The 22,107-nt window shown below is 39.2% G+C and overlaps 1 pseudogene; it reads right to left on the bottom strand.

The window, feature by feature from the left end:
• Positions 1–13,718, bottom strand: part of LOC144252319 (ankyrin repeat domain-containing protein 60-like) — a 35,319-nt pseudogene extending 21,601 nt beyond the window's left edge.
• Between the last annotated feature and the right edge of the window lie 8,389 nt (positions 13,719–22,107).

The following is a 22,107-nucleotide window of genomic DNA, read 5'->3' as shown; positions in this document are numbered from 1 at the left end:
ACATTAAACACACCACCAAAACAACCAAAAAAGCTTTATTTTTTTTACTTTTGGGAAATTAAAAAAAATGGGCATAGTATAGCTTAAAAATTATTAATATACTGGAAACATGATACTGACATAAATACTCCAGGACACACCAGAAACTTTGACACTAGCCTGTCATCCCAGATACTTGGGAAGCTAAGGAATTAGGATTACAAATTTGAGACCTACCTGGTAATTTAGAAATACTTTGTCTCAAAATACACTTTATAAGAGGGCGGGGGATATTTGTACTTCAGTGCTTGCCCTGCATGTGTAAACCGAAGGTCCAATCAACAGTGCAAAAAATTCTCAAGGTCATATATCTGATCACAGACAATCATAGAAGAAGTAGAATAGGGCAGAAGCCACTATGTAAACTTACAAAAAAATATTAAACTATACCTGAACTCACAATACTAACATGTCTAAACTCTGCTTTCAATGATTCAAAAAGATAACGTTTTAAATATTATAAAAAGTATATGTTGTGGCTTGGGTTTTGGCTTAGTGGTAGAAAACTCACGTCGAATCTGTGAGGTGTTGCGTTCAATCCTCAACAACTAATAAAAATGAATAAATAAAATAAAATTATTGTGTCCATCTATAACTATTAAAAAAGAGAAGTGTGTGTGCTTTTCTAATGAATCCACCAAATACTATGAATGTACACTTGACTCTGCTCTAAAAGCTACCTTATAAGCACATGGAGGCACCAACATTAAGATAAAATATTATCATGGAACTTTCACAAGAAATAACCCTAATAAACAAACAATCTCAAAGAAAAAAAATTCAAACTTCTAACACCAAAATCACAATTGGTGCATTTTAAATGATATTTTGAAGAGGAGTGAAGCATAATAGAGTTCTACAACAATTATTCCTGATATCAATAAAGTTTGATGTTTATCAGAAAGCCTGTCCTTTTACTAGCAACCAATAAATAATTAACTTTCTGGTGAATGTATATTTTAATAAGATATAAGGATATGCTTTCTAAATTTTAAAATTATAAAAAATAATTATAAATAGATATAATAAATAGATTATTTAGAAAATGTATTTAAATTACAAAATGCAGCTCATGACTTATCTCTTACATATTGTAATAGTTTGAGTCCTGAGAAATTTTAATCTATAGTGGTTTTAAGTATTATGCATTATAATAGTTGATATGAAAAATATCACCATCCTAGGTCAGAAAGTTGGTGGAATTAGGCAGATATCATTAACCTAGGTACATGTATAATTTCATGAATGGCATGACCATACCTTGTGTACAACCATAGAAGTGAAAAAGGAAGCTCCATTTGTGTACAATAAATTGAAAAGGATTCTGCTGTCATGTATAACTGATTAGAACAAGTACCTAAAAATTAAAAAAAAGTTAAATTAAAACACACCATCCTGCTTCTATCTTCTAAAACTGATTTTAAAAAATTTGCTTAGAATAATTTCATCCAAATAAGAAAGATGTATTGTGGATTATGAGCACATATATGTATAAGCACATGATCTTTTTAACCATATCTCTGGATACCTCTTATGTTTGAGTCCTTTCAAAGACATCTTCTGTGTGGATGTGTGGTGATGGGATCAAACCCAGGACCTCTCACATGCTAGGCAAGTGCTTTGCCATGAGCTTCATGCCCAGCCCTCAAAGATGTCTAAATAAGCTCAACTTAATTAAAATAAATCAATAGTACCAAAAGAATCTCCAAAAAGATAAGTCTTTTAATCAAAAATAAAGTAAATTAAAAGCATGTTTTTAAAATATTGTTGATAAAAAACAGCAAAAGTTCACAAGATTCTGTTGTAAACTAGAAAAAGAAGAAAACAAATGCTGAACTAGAAGACAGTTGGACATGGGGGATTTCTGAGTACATACAGACATTATAAAATGACTCTAAAATAAGGAAACTATAAACTGACCAATAAACATAGAAAACATGGACTGATGCTAAGAGATCTTTCACTGAAAAAGACCACAGAATCAGAATCATCAGGGATCAGCATTGGCTGTTAATTAACCTTTGACAAATTATGATTTTATTTTTGTAAAATATATATATTAGCTGTTGATCGACTTTTATTTTATTTATTCATTTTTATTGCAATACTGAGAATTGAACTCAGTGCCTCACACATGCTAGGCAAGCGCTCCACCTCTGAGTCACAACCCCAGCTGATTTTATTTTAATGTCTGTGATTAACCAAGTTGCTTGACAAATCAGGAGGAGGAGAATCAGGAATTAAAAGCCAGCCTCATCTACTTAGCAAGACCTTGTCTTAAAATTAAATAAATTAATAAGTAAAAAAGCACTGAGTCAGGAGCTCAGTGGATAGAAACCCCTGGTTTTGATCACTGGCACATAAATAAATAAATAAATAAATAAATAAATAAATAAATAAATATTTAAAAAAGAAGGAGGGGAATTTTTTTAAAATTTGGTTTAACGCATATGAAAACCTGAGGTACTTCATCCACTGCAGGAGAGATGTCTATAAAATAGGCATTATTTTATGTACCACTGCAAAAACTGCCAATTAGCACACTGAGGAAACACAGTGTGTAGCTGCTCCACCTTGCCCAGCAGGTGGTGCCAGGAGAGAGGTGGGAGGGATCTGGAGGGAAGGCAGAGACAGGAGGACTGTGGGTCTGGAGGAGAGGTGGGCCTGGGATGGGGTGGATTCTGGAGGGGGCTAGGATTTGGTGGAGTGAGAACAGGGGTGCATCTGGAGGAGAGGTTGGGTCTCTAGAATGGCCAGGGCCTGGAAAAGGGTGGGGTCTGAAGTAAGGGCAGAGTCTCCAGGAGGGCAAGGCATGGGAGAGTTGGAGTCTTTAGGAAGGGACATGTCCAGAGGAAGGGTTAGGTTATACAGAAATAGGTTCAATCTGGGTGGGATCTGGAGGTCGGTATCTGGAAAAGGGCTTGATCCTGAAACAGAGAACTTCTCTGAAGTAGGTGTACGGACTTGAGGAGGGCTGGAGACTGGGAGAGGGGCAGGGACTGCAAATTTGACAGGATCACAGTAAAAAGTGGATATGGAAGAGTTGGGGGAATCAGGAGAAGGGATGGTGTGTAAAGAAGTGTTAGGGTCTGGAGGATGCGTGTGGGGTCTGGAGGAAGAACAGGATATGGAGAAAGGTGAATATTTGGAGAGGGTATCTGGAGGATGAAGAAAGGCATTATGAGGATGTGAGGTCTGGAGAACGTTCTGAGTGCCTGGAGCTGGGAGCAGGAGGGGGCAGGAGGTGATGAGGAGTAGAGGCCTTGGTGGTCACTAACTTTCAGAGGATCTAAATCTTTAAACTTTCTTCCTGAAATCCCAATCTAGGTTATGCTGAGGCTGAGCTGAGCAGAGGCAGTGAGAGTCTGCCATACTCACCACCTTCCATAGTACTAGGTGTCTGCAGACACACTGAATCCAGGGACAGTTTTCCTTGGACCACCAATTAAAACTACCTATACTGTTCTAGGTGTCTAAAGATGCTAAGGAAGTGACAGGTGTTCATTGCATAATGTTAACAGGAGAAGTTGCAGACATGGTGACAAATGCCTATTATCCACCTAAGAGGGAGGGTGAGACAGGAATATTTCAAGTTTGAGACAAGCATTGAAACCTTAGCAAGAGTGTGTCTCCAAATAAAAAAAGAACTGGGGATATTGTTCAGTAGATAAGCACCTACCTAGGATACATGAGGTCCTGGACTCACTCCCCTGTACTAAAAATGAATGAATGAATGAATGAATGAATGAATAAAAGGAAAAGAGAAAAAGGGAGAGGAATGCATGGCTATTTTAAAGTCATTTTCTTTTTTTCAGCCTTCTTTTTCTTTATTCTTTGCATATATTTTAATACTTATGGACAATGAACTATATGGCAGAAGCTGAAGAGCATTTGAAAAGCAAAATGTAAAGTGTTATTTATTCTGTGTGATTCAATTCAAAATAATGGTGTTCTAAAATAAACATGAAAGTCCGTGGAAAAGGCCATATTGGGGTCGTAGAAAACTGATTCTTCAATATATTTTCAAGGCTCCAACTTCCTTGAAAATACCCATAAATTTCAAACAATAAAATTAAGAATAAATAAGTGTCATGAATTTGAAGTAAAAGCTTTTGCTCATCAAAAGAAACAGAAGTATAAATAAAGTCTACAGAATTGGAGATCTTTGGCAGCTTCTCTTCCAACCACATATTAATATCCAGATAAAAGAACTCAAAACACTTAACATCAGTAACAAAAAAACTCAATGAAAATTGGCAAAATAAATTAATAGGCATTTCTCAAAAGAATAAATAAAAATGGCCAAGAAATACATTTAAAAAGTTTAGTTAAAAAGGTAAATGAAAATTGAAACTACACTGAAATTTTATCTCAGTTCAGTTATAATGGCAAACATAAAGAATACAAATAATACTAGATGCTGGTGAGAATTGGGGGAGGTACACTTATATGTTGTTGGTAGAAATGCAAATAAGCACAACTCTGGAAAGCTGTATTGAGATTTGTAAAAAAAATAAAATAAATATATAAATAAATAAAAGCTAGGAATGCAGGCTGGGCTTATCCCGGCCCTCAGATCTGAGGGAAACCTAGCTTGATCCCAGCTCTCTCCTTCACTATTTTGTACAGTATCACTGAAAATAAGTACCGTTTCTTGAGACTGTGCCTCTCATCATTTAACACTGTGACCTCACTGTTTTCTGTGAACCTGGCAGGGAATAAGCAGGAATGCTGATGGAGATTCCTGAGCGTGAGGGGATGGGTCCCAAGTGCAATTAATTACTTGTTTTCTTTGATGTATTAATGTTTTTTTTTTCAGTGTTAAAGTATTAAAAAAATATTGAAAAATTGAAAAGTGTGTTAAGACCACTAAGTTATTTGTTACCTTGTGATGACAAAACAGACCTGGTTGGAAAATGAAATTGTAAAAATACTATGGTAAGAAACCTACTCCTAGGTAAGGTGTCAATTCCATTGCCATCTCTCAGTCTTTCTCCAGGAAGCCTGATTGACTGTGGGTCCCTACAACTTGGATTGTAGAGAACTTCTCTTGAGAGTCTGACCACTCCCCTTTGAAGTATAAATGCACCTGTGCAGGCTTCAGGCCCAAGAACAGATGTTTATCAAAGGTATGGTAAGAATGGCCAGTTATTCCCCTAATCTGTAAACAAGTTTCCCATTAAAAACTCTGTGCAGAATCATATATGGGGTAGACTAGAAAATTTATGAGGCTTGATAGCCAATAAATGTTGTGAGAAAGTGTGAATGGGTGCACAGAAATTGGAGTTTTGTTGTCTTTTGGGATCCTCTAGAGTACAATATAATTTGGAGTTCTTCTCCTCACTAGTGCTCCTTGCTGCTCGTTTCTCAACCAATCTTTTCCCTTATGCCCCCCCAATACTATCATTCTTAATAAAATCAGCATTTATTAAAAACTTATTCCATAATTTTTTGGAACTAAACACATCAATTACATTTTTATTTGGTTGAGAAATTCTCAGTTTAATTGGCAGTGTATATATATTTTTCCTCATTTTAAATGTTTTATTAGAGGACTTTATTATACATAATAGTGGGGTCCATTTTGACATGGGTACATGCATGGGATATAATTTGCTACATTTTATTCCCAGTACTTTTATTTTGCTTTTTTTCTCCTTCCTCTACTCCATGCCCCTTATTTGTCTTCCTTCCATTTAATTATTGTTTAATAAAATGGTGCTTTATAGATATACATGAAGGTGGAATTTACTGAGGTCTATTCATATACGTACATACATCATTTGGTCAATCTTGTACCTCAGTTCCTCCCTTTTCCATCCCTCCTCACTCCTTTGTAATTATGCTGCACCCTATTTTGCCAAGGACATGGTATGACTGGTACTGTCACTGATTTACTGACCAACATTGAAAATGTTATAAAATCAAGACTTGAGGTATTAAGTACAACTGGCATGGGAGTCTCCCTGCGAATCATCTTTATTCTGCCATGAGTTCACATGCTCCTACTTGATAATTGTTTTTAACATTTATTTTTAGTTGTAGGTGGACACACAGTATCTTTGTTTTATTTTTATGTTGTGCTGAGAATCAAACCCAGTGCCTCACACATGCTAGGTGAGTACTATACCACTGAGCCCAAAAAACCCAGTCTTAGTGGGTAATTCTTCCGATTCTATGTGTCATAGCTGACTGTGAGTACCTGGGAAAAATAATATGGACTAACTGTACTCGTAAATTTGAGATTTCAACAGACAAATGTGTATATAAATCCACGTCATTAAGTCTAAATCCATAATGAAATATGGCCAAGACTAAAATACATCTTTCTGCACAGTCTCATTTGCTATTCTGCAATGAAAAATAAGTTGACTATCTATCAGTCATATAAAAGCAATTATATTTAATTTGTTCTCTAATTCAGTTTATGATATATAGTATGAATAATTGTGATAAGCCCTTGAATTAAGTGATATATAAAAAAATTCTGATTTATTTACAGGAAGGGATAGAGGCGTTATAATAAGCATCAAAATAATGTGATCTCACTTTTTATCAGAATTATATTTCTATAAATTGGATTCATATTCTTATAACTTACATAATGTTTATAAAGTCTGTGTATCATACTAGTTCATTTATAACTTATCCAAAACAGACATGATTCTCACCAAAACAAAAATGTAGTTACTCCATTAATGTACAGAAGAACAAAGAGGATTATTCAAATACTGAGATTTGAGAAAAATTAACTATATTATTTATTAAACTCTAGAAATCCTTCAAGTGGGTGCTGGAGACCAAGACAGTATGTTCTGGCAAGTGTGATGTCTGTATGTTTGTGTTTCTGGTATCATAAGTTCTGCATTTTTTATTTTTCTGCTTTGAGAGCAAACACATAGCCATATATTCCCAATAACCCAACATGTACAAGTTTAGGAAGTATTTTCTAGCAATCATCTTTAACCTAATAACAGTCAAAGTACAGATATAATACCAAAAATAAAGTCAACATTTAGAATTGGAGACAAACATAATCTTTAGTGATAAGAATCCCTTAATTTTATACTTTAAAAATAATAACAACCTGTCACAGGGGGGCAAAATTGTGACTTATGAAGTCAAGGGAGAAATAAAGAATGTCCACACGCTTCTGCCCCTTTCAATGCTTTATTCATTCAAATTACTCAATATAATTTTACTCTATAGGTTCTTAATCAAGAAAACAGAAATCCTTATTGGTAGGCACTGCAATAGACATAATCAATTCACAGCAAACAATTCTAGATTAATACTAAGAATTGCAAAGCACACTTAGTCATGAGAGGCTAGTGACAGAAATTCTCTCTGCATGCTAAATTCAAAAGTCTCAAGTCTTAGGTATTATGTCTAGCATATGCATACTCACTCAAATCACAGTGATCAGGTCTGGAACCAAGGCAGGCTTTTCCCAGCATAGAGTGGATGATCAGTTGAGGAGAGGGTCATAGGGAGATGTTAAGTCTCTCAACAAGGTCCAGACAAGGCTGTAGAATTTGAGATTGATGAGGATCACACAGAGGATCAGGAGAATGATGACAAGTGCTGGAAGTTCAGGTCCTCATCAGGCTCTCCAGCTCAAGTGCACCCTTGTTTTTATTGGCTGAATCCCTGTCCATTAGCTCTATATTTTACACTATATTTTGAGGCTTTTTGACCTTCCCCTAGCAATCCTTATCAGCTACCACTGGATTTCTCCATGGCATCCCTTATCCTGGGGTCAGAAACATCTGGTCTGGTTGTCATTAAAACATCTGTCAAATTCTGATAAATGGTCTCACTTTTTATTGTTCCCAGCTTCTCTTAAATCCTAAATATCTTAATTTTCTAGTGAATCTGTTAGGAATTATCTGCCACAGCAGCTCAACTAAGGTGTGTCTATATAGTACTCCAAAGTTTTTAAGCACACAGCAAAGTCTTAACCCTAAATTTAAGAATACTTATAACAATTTTGCAAGAATCATTAGGTTGTTACAACCAATATATGTCAAAATGTTAGCATCAAATGGAAGGCAGAAGTAATTTTCAATCAATGTCATAAAATGGTATTTTCAGTTTCCCAGTCTGTTTCTCAGGAAATCCAGGTGGGTGTTAACACAGATAACTGGGTCCAACAATATCCAAGTGTGCTGTAAAGTGCAGGTGTTATTCATATATGTTACATCCACTTCTCCTTATTCAGAGGTGACTGCAGAGTGGTCCCATAGCCATCTAATATTACCTACATGTGTTTTAAGTTCTTTGTGTCTTGTTTTAATTTTTTTATTCCATTTAGCATGCATATTAAAAATTTTAAGGCTATCATGAATATGCATATTAGCAGTGCATAGTGGAGAATTTCTTTTATGTCCTGGAACCATTTTGGAATGTGCCAGCATACTGTGTCAAACTTGAGGAGCTTATAGAGTTAATCTGCCCAAGAGCATCATAATCTATTGACTACATTATGTTTGTATGATAAATAATCTGTTTTTATTACATGTACTACTGGTGAGACAATGTGATTTCTGTTATTAAGGTGTGCTATATCCAATATTATTTGGGCATCCTGTCTTTGTAGTTGTTGTATAATATGTTAAGTCTGGTTTTGAAGTTGCTTCATACATTCCAATTGTATGTCTGGTTTATCCTCTAATTTTCTTCAAATACCATATTAGTTTGTAATGTGTGTTTTATCTGTATCTGTTGATTTGAGAAAGCTGTTATACATTTACCTGATTTAGTGTATAATGTCAACTTCCATGTGCTTCATGGGTTGTTTTACATTTACCAAAACATATATTGGTGTCAGAATATTCAGAGTAATAATAATAATAATCCTCACTGTGGGAGTTGCTGTCAGATGTGTTTTGTGTGGTTGTAATTGTTTGTGTTTAGGGTATATGTGTTTACATGGATAGTTATGCTAAAGGTATTAGGTGAACAGACAGCAAAAAGATTATTTCTGAATCGTATTACTTCTTCACAATTATAGTGACCTTAGATACATGTAACTCATGATGGTTTATATGATGGTTTATGTATAGGTAAGTTAATGTGTCAATTGGTATCACTGAAACTTCCAGTAAAATTGTTCCATTGAGGCTAATTTCTGATATTAGTGGTTTTATGTGTTTATTTATTTCATTCTCTTATCCATTTTCTGTATAAAAGCATCATAATATTCTTTATGGGCTGTTAGTGTCTGAACTATAGTTCACCTCTGTAGTTCAGCTTGATGTATGATATCTGTGATTGTATATAAAGATCTGGAAATTATTTTTAGTCCATGAATTTCTGTCTCTAATGTGTTCCAGGGCTGTAATTCTAACATCCATGTCCTCTATGTTTTGCACTAAAGATTTATTCTAATGCTATAGCTGTCCAGCTATAGCTATCTATTCTAAAATCTCCCTTGTTTTTCTAATGTGTTGTCTTTGTATTGTTGGAATATGCATTTCTTTTTTTATGGCATCTCCTATATAGCTCCTTAGCATATAGTGTTGTGTCAATAGTTAATGTTATCCTCTGAATTATGGGATTTACAATTATTTGTGAAGGAATTTGTATATTTGGTATTACATAAGGTGATTGTTGTTAGCCTTGGACTTTCTCTATAGAATTTCATTCATGATGGGTAATGTGCTGTAAATAGTTTATGTGTGGCATTAATACCTCTTCTATCAATTATACATGGTTGGTGTTGGTCCCTGATGTAACATCTTTCAGAGGACATGGATAATACAAATAAATACATGTTCCTGTTTCTGCCATGATCTTTTAGCAATTAAAGTTCTTTTTAAACAGAGCTGTTGAGCCACAAAATAATTTTGACTTAATTCCCATGGCTTATTCCATTTTTGTAGTAGCATGTAGAAATCGTAGAGCATATTATGATCTACTCTATATTGTGATACTCAATCAAAATTCATGCCTGCTGTTTCCACCATGATTAAGGCCTTTTGTCTGCTGCTTTTATCTTATACCTGGGGTAGAAGTAGGTGTATTGAATTTTACATTGACTCCAGTGCAGCAATCCTATCAGTATGTCTGGTGTTACATAATCATCTATCCATACAGCACTACTTATGTTAAGTTTAGGGTCTTATCCTTTATCTGGTTATGGTATTATGTATATTTGGTTGTCTGTTTTTATATATAAGGAAATTTCAAAGTCTAATCTGTTGTCCATGTGTATTGCACCTACTTGGTCACCCAAAAAGAATACAGATAATATGGATGTACATTTGTTGTCATCTATACTATGAGATGTATTCATAAATCTTGTTACTCTCATTAGTTCTTATAGAGACATGACCAACATTTTGTTATATGTCTGGGTTTCTGTTTGGAGATCATATTGTGGACTATATGGTGTTATGAATGATGCAATAGGAAGTGCTCTATAGTCAAATAATGCCACTACACTCTTTTCTAGAAGTATGAAATGTGGCTTAGTTGAGTTCCAATGCGTCACACTGTGTGTTCATGTGTGTTTCCAATTCCATGAAACATTATAAGTGTTCTCCTATTGTATGGTTTATTAAGTTGAATTTTATTCATGCTGATTCTAGTGTATAGTTTTCCTTCTTATTGTTGCAAGATATGATTTATTAGTATAATGAGTGAAATTATTGAAATGTGTGAAGGTGGTATTTTCTGCTATTTTTTCTTGAGAATTTATATTTGGTGTCAATAGCTTCAAGCACATCTCCAACGTTGTTTGTTTTTATGTTCCTATACATAGTTAATTTTTTATGATGGTAGTTAATGCAAGAGTATTCTAAGAATGCTTGTGAGGTTTCTCTTGTATAAGGTTGTACACCAGGGGTTCCTGAGTGTAGAAATTGTGCAGTGTACTTGTCAATGAACATTGTTTTGAAGCAGAGGTATTTCCAATGTAGGCTGTGACAAATGAAAGATGCATATTATAATCATTAGAGGTAAAAAGTCAAGCCTCTCCAAGTTCAAGGTGATCCACTGGTAACTTACCTGCCTGCTAGACTAAAAAATCAGTACTCTTCAATGAAGACAACAGAATATAATATTTCTACAATGTAGTATCCACAATATTCAGTATGCAGTTAAAGTTTATTGGCTATGAAAAGAAACAGGAAAATGTGATTCAGAGTCAAAGAGAAAAATCATTTAATTGAAAGTGGTTCCCAAATGAGTCAAATGTTGGAATTCAGAAAAGCATTAGGATTAGGGACAGGGATGTAGTTCAGTGGTAGTGCACTTGGTCCTGGGTTCTATCTCTAGCACTGGGGGAAAAAAAAGAAAGAAAAGAATTTTAAAGCTGCTATTATAACTACATTCAAAGAGTTAAAGGAAATGAACAAATGAAATGGAAATGTCTTTCTTTCTCTTTCTCCTGTGTGAGTGTGCATGTATGTGTGCGTGCGCGCACACACACACACACACACACACACAATCTAAAATGAAAAAAATCACTGGATAGGCCTTATAGAAGAAGTAAGAATTGGTGAATTTAATGAAGGACAATATAAGTTATACAACACGTAGAATATAAGGATAAAAATACAAACAATGAAAAGAACTTCAGTAACCCATAGAATAATATCAAACAGCATAATAACATACACATTTACAAAAGTCCCAAACAGAGAAAAAAGAGATAAAATAGGGCAGAAAGGGTATTTTAACATTGACTGTAAATTGCTCAAATTTGATCAAAAACTTACCAATCAATTTATAGGTCCTAGAAATTCAGCAGACCTAAGCAGGATAAATGTAGAAAATCATATCCAGAAACATCAGTCAAATTTCTGAAAACCAAAGATAAATAGAAAATCTTCAAGGCACCCAGAGGGGAAAAAAAGGGATGCAATACATGCAGGGGAATGTCCATAAGAATTACTGCTTACCTTTAATCAGAAGCATGGAATGACAATGAATGACATTCTTAAAGGGCTGGCAGAAAAATAACTGCCAACCAAGAATCCTACATCTAATTAAACCATTCCTCAAACCCAAAAGTGAAATAAAGACATTTTCAGATAAGCAGAATCTGAAAGTATATGTTGTAAAGAAACCCTCACTATAAAAAATGCTATGTGAACTTCTTTAGGCAGTTCTTCAGGAAACAATCTAGTTGGACATTTGGCACAATAGGGAAAAAAATGAACAGTCTCAGAAATGTTAAAACTGGGTATAGGGCCTGGGGTGGTGGCTCAGTGGTAGAGCACTCACCAAGCACTTGCAAGGCCCTGGATTCAATTCTCAGCATCACATAAAATGAATGAATAAATAAAATAAGGGTATTGTGTCCATCTACAACTAAAAAAATAAATATTATAAAAAACTAGGTATATACAAAACACTGAATTTTTTTCTCTTTTCATGGAAAGATGACAGATTGTTTAAAGTAAAATTGATAAAATTGTATTGTGGGCCTGTTATGGTTTAGATATGAGGTGTACCCCCCAAAGATCATGTATGAGCCAATGCAAGAACATTTAGTAGTGAAATGGTTAGAGTATTAAAGTTGTAACCTAATCAGGGGATTGATCCACTGATATGGATTAACTGGGAGGTAATAGGCAAGTGGGGTGTGGCTGGCAGAGGTAGGTCACTGGGGCATGGCTTTGGGGTTTATATTTTGTTCTTGGTGAGCAAAGCCCTCTCTATGTGCTTCCAGATTACAATGTCTTGAGCTGATTTCTTCTGCCATGCCCTTTGTCCATGATGTTCTGCATCACCTTGGGCCAGAGCTATGGAGTTGGCCATCTATGGTCTGAGACATCTGAAACTGTGACCCATCACCAAATAAATTTTCCATTCTTTATGCTATTCCTGTTAGGTATTTTGGTCTCAGCATCAAAAAAGCTAGCTAAAACAGGATCTTATAATGTATATACACATAAAGTATATTCAAATATTAGCCTAAAGGTGAGAGAGAAAATGGAATTGAACTGTTGCAAACTTACATTTTAGGTGAAGTAGTACAATATTAACACTAATTATCCCATAGTAAGTTAAATATGCATATTGTAATCATTAGAACAAAAACCCAATAGAAGAATGATATTAAATACTAAAAATTATTCAATTAATAAGAGAGGATGGGAGAGATGGAGGAATGAGAAACAGAATAACGGAAAACTGACCCATAAAAGGCAACATGGAATGAAGAAAACGTATGCTAAGCCAAACACAAAAGAGTTCTATGTACAAAAATATTCGAGATCAGTCAAAACTAATCTATGGTGATAGACATCAGAACAGTGGTTTCTTATGAGGAGTGGGGACCGACTGCCTGCCTAAAGAGGCAGGAAAGAATTTTCTGGAGTGATGGAAACTGATATCTTAATTGGGGTAGTGGATTATACAAGAGTATAAAATTTATAAAAATGAGCATACATTTATAAAAACGCACAGAATTATGCGTTTAAAATTTTTGCATTTCACTGCGTGTACATTTTTAAACGCTTCAAATCATTTGTGGAGCCTCCAGTTATAGACTTTTATCAACAGAGGGCTCTCCGAACCCATAAAACACAATCTGGGGCCCCAGATACTTTGGGATGCAAATCAGATAAGCTCCGGGCTCATCAGTCTCCATGGTGGATCGCGCAGCTCCCCATTTGCTCCCCCTCCACATCCCACCTTCCCACCCGCGTCTTCACCAGCTCGTCCATTTCACCTGGCCACACGCTGCTTTCCGGCTGATAAGCAGCCCATACCTAATGGCAACAATATTTTCCGCTGCACCTATATGGAATACAGATTCGGCTGGAGCTGGCCTGTGCTGCCTGGAGGTGTTCCTATTCCCCCTAAGGTTCTCTACTGATATGATCGCTTTTAAATTGTTAGTAGGAACGTAATGGAAACTTCCACACTGTTCTCAACATCTTTATTTTGCCCTTCTTACCTCGCCTTGGTATCTGTGACATATTCCCAGGCAAAGGCTGCAGCCCAGGGGTGTAGGGGGAATGGCAGCACCAGAGAGGACAAGAAAGATTTTTTCCCCCAGGAAAGTGGGGTGGGGGCGTTGCCCAGAGTTCCAGTACCCCCAATTTTTCTCTTCCTGCCCCCTCCTGCCTCACCCATATCTCAGAACCAAGCCCCCGACTGGAAAGCCCTAGAAGTCCTTTGCTCCCTCACCTACCTCCAGACCCGGTCTCTCCTGGGAGCTTGGGGATGCCATTACACCTCACGTGATCCCAGCGCTGGGCTGGTCCTTCAGGAGGTGTCTCTCAGGGTGTTAATTAAAGGTCACAACAAAATAGACCTGCTGGCTCACCAGAAGAAATGTCCTCCAGAGAAATTAAAAATGACACCCCGGAGCAGCCACGTGTGGAGCCTGACACATGCCGGCTTCCTGCGCCTCTGGGCACTGTGTGAGGGGCGGGTGGAGGGGGAGCGGTTATAGGGGAGGGGGCGTTGACTGGGTGCTCTGGAAACCCCACAGATCCCGGATGTGGGAAGAAAAGCGTGGAAGTCGGGTGAGGGGACCGACCCCGGGCAAGGAGAGGCCAAGGCCACTTCGGGCCACGCCTCGTCTTCAGGCCCGCGCGGTACGGGTGCTCCTGAGCAGCACAGCGAATCCCTCAGTTTCCCTTGCTCTCCAGCACCCCGCTAGGTCCTCGGCTCACCATGGCCGGTTTAGTACTTCACAGATTAGGGTGCAGCCGGCGGGCGGGGCCGAAGGTCCCCAGTCCTCTGGCTGTGGTTCCGAGGGAGGCTCCCTGGCTTGTCCTGGGGTGGTAGGGCAATTCTAGACAAGGTTTGCTGGGCAGGTCTTGGAGAACAAAGGGCGGGGAGAGGACCCGGCATGTTTGCGGACTGTTTGTGACTCAATCCGTTTTACACAGAGTTTCAAAGGCAGACCTGCAAGCCTTACCAGGAAGAGAAAGAACTTGGGCGGGGGAAGGCTCAGGCGCAGCATTTCCATCCAACCACGCTCGCTCAGCGCTTCTCCTCAGCTCCAGGCTCCGCAGCGTTGTTTCATTAGAGCCCTGGACACAGGCCACTCGCCAGTAACTTCCCGGTCAGGAGCAAGATTTAGGACCCCCCCCCGCCGGGCCCTCAGCCTCCCAAAGTCAGGCAGGAGCGCCACACCTTAAAATGGATCCCGGCCTGCGCTGCAGTCTCCAACCGGGCAAGAAATACGGGGTAAGTTGTGACGGGTTCAGACGCCTTACCAGACCCATCTCTGCCGGGGTTCTTTCCTTCTCCGGAAAGGGTGGCTCTGGCAGAGTTATCCCCAGGAGCCAGCGGCCAGCGCGCCGGATCTGAGCTCTCCTCGCGCTGCAGGGACATCTCTGCTGTGTGCGGAGGCGAGTCTGTTGCGAGGACACCCGCACACTCACTTCAATCTCAGATTTTTTTCAGTCCGTTTAATCCTTTATTTTCCCTGGACCCATAACTTTTGCCTTATTCCTGGACTTCTAGGCAGATTTAAGCCGTAAAACATGTTTCCCATGAATTCTCTGCCTTTGGTAGAACGGATCCTTTCCCAGAATCTAGGAGATCTCTTCATTTTACCGGCAGGATCTGGTGGGCTGTTCCCCGAATGAATAAAAACCCATAAGTCACAGGACCCTCAGAATAGAGTCTGCTAGCATCTTGTAACTGGGTTCTTTCTGAGTGGTGGGTGCCAGGTCCAAAAGCACTGGGGCGCTGAATCTGTGGGTACCCCCTGCAGAAACCGTTGAAAAACCCTTCAAGTAAACCTTTCTCCTGACCTCAGGCACCCAGAAACCGGCACCCAGAAACCGGAGCAGAAGTCAGGGAGGCGGGGAATCAACTTAGGACAATTAAGGAGATAGATGGAGAGCAACTTAGCTGCAGGGCTTGCAGCAGCCCGGAACCAGAGCCCATGGGCTTTCAGCCAGGCCTCAGTGGCATGCGGATGCCCCGGCGGGTGGGCAAAACGGCGCCCCCAGGCCGGCCCAGCTCCAGAGAGCGGGAGTCCACTGCTTCTCGGCCCCTGACACCCTGCAGGTGAATGAGGTCTGCTCGCCCACCAAGCCCGTGGCTCCCTTCTCCCCTGAGAGCTGGTACAGGAAAGCATAGGAGGAATCGCTCTGGGAGCTGGCCTACCCCTGTGGGCGCAGGCTCGGCGCCAGGCTCGTTGGGACCCCGTTCCCCGGCTCGGGCACTTCGTCCGCGAGCTCCTTCACCGGATCCCCGGTCCCGCCTCTCCGGGCATCAGCACTAGCTCGCCGGGCTCCCTGGGCGGCTCGCCGGGCTTTGGCACCGGTTCCCCGGGCGCTGGCAGCGGCGGCGGCTCCTCCCCCGGCTGGGACCTCAGCGTCTGGTGCTAGAACTGCAACGCCAGCCTGGTGGAGCTGAAGAGGCAGGCTCTCAAGCTGCTCCTCCCGGGGGCCCTTCCCGGGCAAGGTGAGCGGCGCGACAGGACAGCCAGGAGGGCGACCCAGGACGGGGGATGTCCCGGGAGGGCAGTGGCCAGGACAACTACGGGGAGTAGTAGCTGCCCCACCCATCGTGAACCTGAGCAGCGCCGCCACCTGAGGGGTCTTGGCTATTTAGGGGGCTGCTTTACACACTATGGGGCGCAGATGGCGGCCCTGGGGAGGACCCTTACCTAGGCCCCATGGGGCAGGGGAACTAGCTCAGGAGTGTGTTGGCGCACCCGCAGCTTCAGGCCTCATGGTCCACCCGGGATGCCCCAGGTGGATGCCCCAGGTGGTTTGTCTGGCTGTGCCGCCACTCGGGACTCCAGACTGCTTATGAAATCTTTCTTCCCATCCCCACATGGGATCCTTTACAAGAATGTCAATGGGAGCAGTAACAGCAAGCTGATATTTGGGTGTTGTCGTTTCCCATCGCATATTTGTGGTTCTTCCTCCCCAGGATTACAGAAACAGAAACACATTCAAAGGCCAGCCCTTTTTCTGCCTCTGTGTGTGTGTGTGTGTGTGTGTGTGTGTGTGTGTGTGTGTGTATCTGAGGAAGATTAAGAAGAGGTGGATAGCTCCTAAGAGCAGTACCACATCCTGGCCTGCTATTGCGCTAAGGCACATTGGTTCTTCCATAGCAACCCTGCTGCTTTGTGTGACCTGCAGGGGAGACCCCAGAGTGTAACACAATGCAATTGTATTTGCATTGTTGGGTCCAAGTACTATCAAATGATAATATTTACTTTTCCACTTCAAAGAGTTTTTATCAGTAGTTAGAGAGAAATATCAAGAAAACAGTGGGTTGCTGTGGAGGTTTCTGTCACCCTTCAATGACATTTTCTGGTTTATATTTCCATGAAATGAAATATTGTGATTTCGAGTAGTGGAGTTTAGGAATAACTGCATCTGCTTGCCTCATCTGTTTACCCAAACAACACTTTGATGTTTTTATATACAAGGGTTAAATTAAACAAATCCCCACAGACTGTTATAAAATTCAAAATATGGAAAATTCACCACCAGAATTGGTCTTCTGAATCCATAACCTTTCTCAAGAATAATTAACTCATGGATTGTTGTAAGTTTGCCATTTTTATAGGTTGTTAATAAATCTTCCAGGACACTCTAAGAATAAATCCCAGGAAGTCTGAAAACTTATTTCACCTTTGCATTGCTAGACCCTCCAATATAACACCATTTTTTCACTCACAGATTTATTTGCTCTTATGATGATTTGCCAGTATTCATTGATTTCCTTTCCCATTGAATGCAAAGTGTCAGGAACAGCAGAGAAAATGACAGAAACATACAGTCCTTGTTTATATAGAGATTGTATTCTAATGGAGGATACAGACATTAACTACAAGTTGCAGTTCATAATTTATTTATTCACTTGTGTTGAGTGCTAGGAAGGAGGGAGTGTGGCATTCTGTGAGGTTATGTAATGGGACTAGACCATCTGATAAAGATTTAAAGAACCTTGGTCTTGGTTCTTGAAGACATATAGCATTTGATATTTGGCAATCTTAGTAAGTTGCAGCCTACCAAATTATTTTAGAATATTCTAGAGAACCCATTCTTATAATAAATTCTTTGTGTTGTAGTTTGAGTGCTCTTCAGTCGCAAAAGTAAATCAAAACAGATTCTTTTCATAACAATGGAAGAGGGGAAGGAAAACTTACATGAAGAAGAAACAAACATTGAAACTTAAATGCATCCATTATGATTTGTGAGGTCATGTGACAAATTGGATTTTTGTTTTTGATGAAACTTCCTGGAAATGTCATTCAGTGTTAAAGGAGGTAGCTCAATATATTTGCCAACTTTATTGATGTTGGGAAACTGATAATATTGTCAGAGCAAGGTGATAGCTCCAGAAGCAGCATTGGATGGGCTGAACCTCAGTGCTGCACACTGTCTCACAGTGATCCAGGCATGCATCTAGGGAAGAGCTGTCATCACAGGGGTAGTCATCAGGATCACTATGAGTGCATATATGAGTATAACACAACCATAGTTGCCTGAGTTTAGATGTGAAGTAGCTCAGTGAAGCATGACATTAGATACAAGGGATGTAGCCAGTAATGAGGGTGCTTTTGGTTAAGCTCATGATTAGTAATGAGATATGGGACCTCAATTTTAACTACCAATCTTTTATATGTCTCTAGGAATAATAATTTTAGGGGTGTGTGTGTGTGTGTGTGTGTGTGTGTAAGTATTTCTACTTTCTCATTAGGTCCAATTTCCATTATACCTTTTAATGTTCACAACTTTTTTTAGGACACTGGGGATTTAACTCCACCACTGAGCTACATCCCCAGTCTTATTTTGCAATTTATTTAGAGATAGGGTCTCACTGAGTTGCCTAGCACCTCACTTTTGCTGAGGCTGGCTTTGAATTTGTGATCCTCCTGCCTCAGTCTCCCCAGCAGCTGGGATTACAGAAGTGTGCCACCTCTTGTGGCTATTCATAACATTTTAATAAAACAATTGCCATGTTCTGGGAACCATGAATGGTGGGCAATAAATCCTCATGGGCAGGATTTATGAGCAAACTGTGGACCTCTGAAGCCCTCAGGCACCAAAGGAGTTAAGTTTCATTAGAACAAAGAGATGTCATTGTACTCCAGCAAGTAATTCACCCTGGAGATTTAGAGGCTGGAAGATAAAGATATGTTTTTGAGCGATATTAGTAAAAATAATCTTTGTAATTTGCTTAAGATACTTAAATGTATTTGGGGAATATATTCCTTAATAGAGTATTAAATTCTACTAGTTATCATTACAAGTCTCATAGGTAAGTAGTTAAACATTAAAGGCAGAATAGTATACCCAGGAGCCCTATTATTTTAGGATGGATTTGGCTATGGTTCTTTCTCCACCACTGGTTTATTTTCTGACATTGAATAAATCAGTTTTCCTCTCTATTTTTTAACTTTCCCATTACATTTCTAATAAAAAAGATTCAAACTGTTAGAATGTTGTAAGAATTATCCAAGGTAAAGCTCAAAAAGTACTTCCATTCTTCAGTGTAAACTGTGCTGGTTGATATTTATTAACTAGAAACGATTTTGTTAGATTCATGTTATAGAATTTATTTCCTAAAAAAAATTAGCAACTTTCAGGTTCTAATTTCATTAGTATATTTCCCAAATATCACACTGCCATATTAATTCTCACACTATGTCAATTTGTAGGTAGCAAGCCCTGATCCCTTAGTTTTATCTTTGGGATAGTTGGGTAAGGAGAGGAGATGAGGTTATGGAAGGTCCCTGCAGGGTATCTGGTTGGTCCCTCAAATTATTAAATTGCTATGGTGATCTGAGAGTTACTGGTCTACTCTGAGCACTATTAGGAATTATGTGGCCCCATGGATGACAGGGTTTCATGATAGAAGGTGACATGACTTGGATGTTACTGGGTAGCGAGGTTGGTGGTGATGGTGCTGACTGAGACTGAAAATGGTGATGATAGGAGACCCAGATCTGGATAGAGCACAGAGAGGAGGATGATAATGGATTTGAGTTCATATGGATGGAATTTGAGTTTTCTGGAAAGAAATGGAAAATGGAGGAAGATTTGATCTTAAAACAGTTTGTTGTTGGCTATTTCAAGATTCTGCAATGTTGAAATGACAAGGGTGAGCTCACATAACTGTTTAATGATTCTCTGAATTCATCTTTCCAATAGCAATTTACCTGAGTAAGGAGAGATTTGTGCCTGTTGGCAGATTGTAAAACATTTGTACTGACTTTTATTACCTTAGTCAATAAAAAGGGCATACTCAGTTTATATCATTTCTCTTCTAGTGCTGGTAAGTGGTAGTGGTCAGATAAAACAAAAGAATGTGGATGTGTGCTAGGAGCCACAGCAAAAATATTGATACAGGCACCTTTGGGTTTAGTGACTGCCAGCCAGCCATTCAGATTATGATTATGTTAAGTTACATTATGGTAATTGTCTCCTGCTGTTTACCTGGGCCAGTTTCGGGACTCAGGTTACTCATGTCACTCTTGTAATGGGAGAGTTCCCATTGGTTGGGAAAGGATGGTAGGAGGGTGTTCCGGGGGAAGTGGAGCCCCCCCTCCCTCAGGTAGAACACACGTGGTGGACCCACTTGTTAGGGGACACACACGGCCTCTCACAAAAGAAAACTTTGTCTCAGTTTGACTGGCTTGTGTTTTTGTGCCCAACCGGGTTGCAAGATTGCAAGCCGGGCGTGCACTGACAGCCCAGCAGGGAAGCACTCAGCAGGGGTGCGGCAGGCAGTGCTCGGCAACAGCAGCGGCAAGAGCGGAGCTCAGCTAGCCTGCTCGACCCGGGGCCAAGCAGCCTGCAGCAGATGTGTTAAGTGTTGGGTTTCTAAGTGAGGACAGTTATTTTACCCACTACAGTGTTCCACTGTGTAAATATAAAATTATTTAATGTCCAGTGGTGAGAGTGTCTTTTCTGCTTTCTGGATGATGGTTAAGACACCAAGCCAGAAGAGGCCAAGGAATGAGTTTCTTATTTTTGAGTTAGCTCAGATCATTCTATTATTGGGTGATAGAACTTTTGAAATGACTGTGTAAGTTCTGCAAAACATCAGTCCAAAGAAATTCCATAAAGTACAAAGAAATGTTTCAGGTTGGCCAAAGGTTATCAGGCATCTGTTCATTTCTATATCAATAAAAGAAAATCTTCTTTTATATAGAGAAGGTCCAGAACTATGTTCCTTTTGCAGCCAAATATTCTGAGCCCATTTATGCCCCAGAAATATGAGCAAGATTAGCCAGACACCCTGAGAAGGGAAGCCAGGAATCACAGAGATGAAAGAAAGGAATGTGTCCTAGGGGTTAAAAACACCAAACATGGACTCTAAATAGCCAGGGCCCAGAGAAGTCTAGACTTGGGGAGATATAAATACATATTTCTGTATTTTACTGGCTCCAAAAGAGGGGTATGGAAAATAACCCTATGTATAAGGTCCCCCCAAAGCCATCATAAACACTTTATAAATAGAAAAAGTAGAGATTGCATTTTAAGTATTCATTAATCATAAAGGAATTATAGTTGAAATCTCCTTCTAAGAAAACATGGTTATTTTCTAAAAGCTTCATTAGAATTTCTCATTTTGGAAGTACTGTAGACAGAGGAGTAGTTATTTGATAACATCAATAATGAAAACGTCCTGCAGCATTTATCGTGAAATAATTTCTGAAACATTGTAGGAGTTTATAACAACATTCCCAGTACAGCCATGAGAGTTGTAATTTCTTCTTTAAGGCTTAGCAAGCTATGGAATAATGACATTTCATTCTCCTAGACTTTTAATTGTGGAAACAACATGGTCAGTTTTTGTAGTAACTTAATTCACTTTGCAAAAATCCCTGGCCTATAATCAATTCTTCCACACTCATTGTAGATAGGATTATTGCCTTAGATATGGGACTTTTAAGGGGCTGAGGCTGGTAGTTTGTTAGCATTTGGAAGGATTTAGTCAATTAAAATTTAGTCCACCCCTCAGTTGCTGTTTGGCATCATATCATAATTTGTGCTATTAATCAGCTAATAATGTGATGGTAATAATGATGGTTACGAATGGCTAACACTTATTGACATTATGTGTTGGGTGCTGTACCAAGACACACAATCTCACATAGCAAAGAGATGAGCATGATAT

This window comes from Urocitellus parryii, unplaced genomic scaffold (assembly GCF_045843805.1).
Source record: "Urocitellus parryii isolate mUroPar1 unplaced genomic scaffold, mUroPar1.hap1 Scaffold_40, whole genome shotgun sequence".
NCBI classification, from domain to species: domain Eukaryota; kingdom Metazoa; phylum Chordata; class Mammalia; order Rodentia; family Sciuridae; genus Urocitellus; species Urocitellus parryii.
The sequence above is the reverse complement of the archived record's forward strand: the minus strand, read 5'-3'. Positions and strand labels throughout refer to the sequence as shown.